The sequence below is a fragment of the Primulina tabacum genome, chromosome 9 (assembly GCF_025594145.1).
Source record: "Primulina tabacum isolate GXHZ01 chromosome 9, ASM2559414v2, whole genome shotgun sequence".
NCBI lineage: Eukaryota > Viridiplantae > Streptophyta > Magnoliopsida > Lamiales > Gesneriaceae > Primulina > Primulina tabacum.
Genome location: NC_134558.1, coordinates 9,985,056 through 9,990,429, shown reverse-complemented (window position 1 = coordinate 9,990,429; position 5,374 = coordinate 9,985,056). Strand labels below are relative to the sequence as shown.

Here is a 5,374-nt window from a genome sequence, read left to right as displayed (position 1 = left end):
CTAATATTAATTAAACATTAGGGATACGTAAGAATGCGACATTTCATTTCAATGAGGAAAGTCCAAGGGTGTTAGGTCTCAACTAAATTGTAATTGGGAAGAAAATAGTTTAAGCATGTGATTGATAATAGAATGGTTTTATTATCAAGGTAGAAGATCGATGTTGTACATTTTGGTTTATTTGGATTAACTCTACTCGAAGTTAAGATTTACAACAATTTAATATGTGGGATGCACTCTTAAATAATTAAGTCACGTAAGTTTGGTGCCGTAAGACAAGATTCGATTCAAGGATCTTAGGTTAATATTATTATGGGGTTGAAGTAAGGTTTAACTTCTAAGTATAATACCAAGAATAGAAGTCGATCAGTAAATTTTGGTGCTAAGGTTTCTTAGGTCGAACTGCATAAATACAAATGTAATAGGTGAATGAACATTATGGGTATAGTATAAGAAAAGTAAGACGCAATAAAATTCGGACTGCCATCTCTAATATGGGATGTTTGATAAATGTTGAAATTCGAGGTTATAGAAAAATGGAACTAGGTCACCATGGGTCGTTATAAGTTGAGTTTCGCAAACGAGGATTTAGAAGGTAGAGTTTATCAGGACCAAGGAGACATAAGGACATCTTAAGATTTATTATTTTATCAGAGTAGCGCCGCGGAATTGTGGACTATTGGGATACTAGAACTAAGTCTAAATTTTTTTTACTATCAAGGATAAGCGAATTTCGGGGACAAAATTCAATTTAAGGGGGGGAAGATTGTAACGTCCCAAAATTTTGAAGTCTACGTGAACTACATGCATGCAAGTTATTAAATTTCTTTGGTATTTTATTAAATTCTTTTAAAGCATAAAATGCATATTTATTTTATAAATTTGTGTTTAAATATTTTTATGCATTTTATGCATTACTATTGCATGATAAAATTTATTTCACGAAATTTTAAAGGTATATGCATTAAAGATTTTTAAGTTTCATTTCGCGCTCGAACGAAGATCGGAGACTGGAGAATTTTCAGAAAAATTATTTTAATTACATGATTTGTTTTTAAATATTAATTTAAGATGTTTTAAAAGTATTTTTCAAGAATTGGGATTTATTGTGTATTTTTAACCGCAAGACTTTAATTTTTATCGATACGCAAATTTTAGCGAATCGGGAAATTTTTGAGTGTTCGGCTTATATTTTCAAAATCTTTCCAACAAGAAATATTTTTCGGGAGTATGTTGGGATTTAATAGACCGAATTTTAAGCTTATTGGGTTCAAAATTCTTTTAAACTTTTTAATTAATAACTAATGCTCATTATCTTGACTATTAGCCATTTAAATATGGCATTATTGGATACCCTACATCAATTAAAATACCACCAGCCGACACCCCATTTATAATTCATTATCCTCTCGGTTTTCTCACCAGCAACCTCAAGGAAATATTGGCCATCTCCATTCCTTGCAAAAGAAACTCATCTGGTGACTCCTCGGCGCGTGTTTTCTCCAAGTTTTCGTTCAAATAAATCCAAGGCACGCTTTGTATCATTCTTTATGCATCATACACGTTTTATACGCTGATGGTTGTGCTCATGCATGAAAATTTTCGATCTAAGCTTGTGTATGAAAGTTCTTCGGTTTTCAAGTGCTTTCTTGCATACTATAATTGACACTCACGATTTCTGATCCTGTGCAAGGGGCTGCCGATCTCTGTTCATTAAGTGACTGCACATGATGGTTTGAGGGAGTTAAGAAGGTAGTGAGAGAGGGTAGACGTCGTGGAGTGGAGATCGAGAGGTGTTGTCTCTAAGGTGGCTCGGTGGGAAGGAGATCGCGTGGAAGGGAGGGACCGGCGGTGCGATGATCTACCCAAGGCCTAGACCAGATCACGGAAGGTCTGATCATGGCTAAGGAGGGTGTGAACGCTGCTGGAACCACTTTGGAAGCCGATCGATGAGGAGGGAGGAAAAGCCGCGGGTTGGCTCATCTTGTGGTTTAGCGATCGGGAGGGAAGGGTGTAGTACATGGGAGTGTAGGCGTGAGTTCCTTGAGTCCAAAGGTGTCCTAGGATGATCTAGGGAAGATAGATTCATTGCTGTCCAGCTGGGTTTGAGATAGGGACATAAATTATGGTAGGGGTGCAACTAGAGTTCAAGTGAGTTCTTTTGGAAAATTTTTCCAGCAGTATATGGTTCATGGCTGACGGGTGTAGAGGTCTTGTTTGGATGTTTTTCGAGCTTTTTTTAAGTTTATTAGGTGTAGGAGAAAGTTGAGAAAAATTTGGTTAAGTTTCGGTTCGATTCGGGTTAAAACCGCCACTTCGGTGCAAATTTTAAAATAACTCGGTTAAGTTATGAAATGAGCTCAAGTTTACATCTAGGAATGCTTATAAATATGTTTCGGGATATTTTAAGGAATTTGGTAAGCTTCGGGTCAGTTTTAAAGGTCCAGGGGTAAAACGATCATTTTGGGTTTTCCAGGGGCAAAATGGTTATTTTGCACCCAGGGTGAGATTTTGGTCCTGGCAGCGCCCTGAGCACATTTTATCATGTTTTTAAATGTTTATGCATTACGTTCATGAATTTTATGGAATTACGATAAATACATTGCATGCTTGGTGTAAAGGAAAAGTTACGTATATACATGTTTTTATTAAGTGATGATTATGATGCTATTTTGAAGGATGGGATTTGGTTGTGACTAACGATGTATATGTATACGATGATATGAGATATGATGAGTTGAGGCCCGGGCTCAGTAGACGGGTAATGCTGTCGCTGATGTCCCTCGCCGTCGGGTACCACGGTTACATGTAGATGGATCCATCGATAGAGCTGATACGAAAGTCACAACTACTGAACTGAATTAAATTAAAAAGGAAATGTTTACGTATATGATGACATGAGTTGACATGCTTTAACACGTATATGTTGATACGATGATACATGCTATGATTATTATCATGTTTTGAAAGGATACGACACGTTTACGTATATGATGACATGAGATGACATGCTTTGACATGATATGATTTTACACAACACATTTACGTTATGCTTTTAAGTTAATGAAAGATATGTTGAGTATGATATTTTTCACTGCTCTGTGCTATGTTTATGTACTTGTTATTCCTGGTACAGGTGTGTTGAGTCTTTAGACTCACTAGGCGTGTGTGATGCAGGTGAGCTAAATGTTGAGGAGACTGGAGGTGCCGAACTCTGAGTAGGCAGGCTTGGTGTGGTGACACGACCCGAGGACCACATGTTTTCCGCATTACGATTTATGAGATTGAGAGGAGATGAATATTTTCATACGTTGATGATTTTAAGAATTTTATACGTTTATGTTTACGTATGATTTTAGACGAGTTGGGTTATTTTAAACGGCGTTATTTTTACTGACTAATATTTAAGATCATTTTTTTTAAAATGTAATATTTTTCTATTACGATTTTTACTCCTTTACGTTTACGTTTGATGTTAGTCATTTTAAACTGTGATATTTTTATTGTAAAATAAAGACGATTATCTTAAATGATTTTTCGAAAATGTGAGCTTTTAAAAAAATATTTCCTCACTTATAAAACAAGTAGACGTTACAGTTGTTGTATCCACATCATCTGAGCACAACAACTTCCAGCCGCAAGGTATTCTGCTTCAGCGCTTGATATAGCAATTGACATCTGTTTCTTACAAAGCCATGTATTAGTCTTTCGCCTAAGAACTGACATGAACCGCTCGTACTTTTTCTGTCGATTTTGCATCCAGCATAATCTGCGTCTGAATACCCGACAAGATTAAGACTTAAATCTTTGGGATACCAAAGGCTCACATTAGTAGTACCTTTAAGATATTTAAATATGCGTTTAGAAGCAATAAAATGAGATTTCATAGGTTTAGCTTGAAATCGTGCACATAAACATACAGCAAACATAATATCCGGTCGACTTGCAGTTAAATACAGCAAAGAACCAATTAACCCTCTGTACATTTTTGTATCCACGGAGATTCCCCCTTCATCTTTATCCAGTTTGATTGATGAACTCATTGGGGTGGTGGCTCGAGAACAATTTTCCATGCTGAATTTCTTTAGCATATCTCGAGTGTATTTGGCTTGATTGATAAATATACCATTTTCGGACTTCTTGACTTGCAATCCTAAAAAGTAATTTAATTCGCCCATCATGCTCATTTCAAATTACTCCTGCATCATCTTGGAGAATCTCTCACATAGCTTAGGGTTAGTTGATCCGAAGATAATATCGTCCACATATATTTGCACAAAAAGTGAATGATCATTTTTTGAGAATTTAAACAAAGTTTTATAGATCATTCCAATATAGAAACCATGCTTAAGCAAGAATTTGGTTAATGTGTCTTACCATGCTCTCGGGGCCTGCTTTAGTCCATACAGTTCTTTGTCAAGTTTGTAAACATAATCAGGGAGAGTGTGATTAACAAAGCCGGGTGGTTGTTCTACATGAACTTCCTCATTTAACAACCCATTCAAAAATCCAGATTTAACATTCATTTGATATACTTTGAAGTGCTTAAATGATGCAAATGCCAGAAATATTCTAATAGCTTCTAACCTGGCTACTGGGGCAAATGATTCATCAAAGTCTATACCTTCCTCTTTTCTATAGCTTTGAGCTACTAGTCTAGCCTTGTTTGTTATGATTAAACCGTTTTCATTCATTTTGTTCCTAAAGAACCATCTAGTTCCAATCACATGAGTATTATTAGGCCGAGAGACTATATGCCAAACTATACTTCTCTCAAACTGATTAAGTTCATCTTTCATGGCCTCAATCCAATTTGTGTCAAGTAATGTATCATCGATTTTCTTAGGTTCTATCTGAGAAACAAACGCAGCATGCATAAATTCATTTATCATTTGATTTCTAGTTCTAAGAGGAGCAGTAGGGTTACCGATGACCATCTCGAGTGGATTATCATTTTTCCACTGGAGACATGGTCCATATGGATTTGACTCGGTTGGTTGAATGATTTCGTCTTCGTGCTCTAGTGCTCCTTCTTCTATTTGTATATTTTGCGTTTTTTGGTTGTCCTATGGTTCGTGCACCTGTTGAGTTTGTTCTTGAACGGTTTGATTTTCTTTTGATATGTTTTCACCTGTTTTTCTCAAATCTACCTCATCATCACTGCTGGCTTCAAGGTTAGTAGCATCAATATTATTTATTAAATCATTTATACTGCTACTACTATTGTCATGACATATAGAAGATTCATCAAATACAATATGTATGGATTCTTCAACAGTGAGAGTTCTTTGGTTATAAGCTCTGTATGCTTTGCTCACTGTTAAATATCCTAAAAAGATACCATTATCAGCTTTTACATCAAATGTTGTGAGAT

General features: G+C 35.9%; 1 long non-coding RNA gene across 1 annotated transcript; it reads left to right on the top strand.

The window, feature by feature from the left end:
* Positions 1-1,409: 1,409 nt before the first annotated feature.
* On the top strand, positions 1,410-3,425 carry LOC142556509 (uncharacterized). The gene is made up of 2 exons (XR_012822642.1): positions 1,410-1,529; positions 3,178-3,425. It is a non-coding gene; the product is annotated as an uncharacterized LOC142556509 (long non-coding RNA).
* The last annotated feature ends 1,949 nt before the right edge of the window (positions 3,426-5,374 follow it).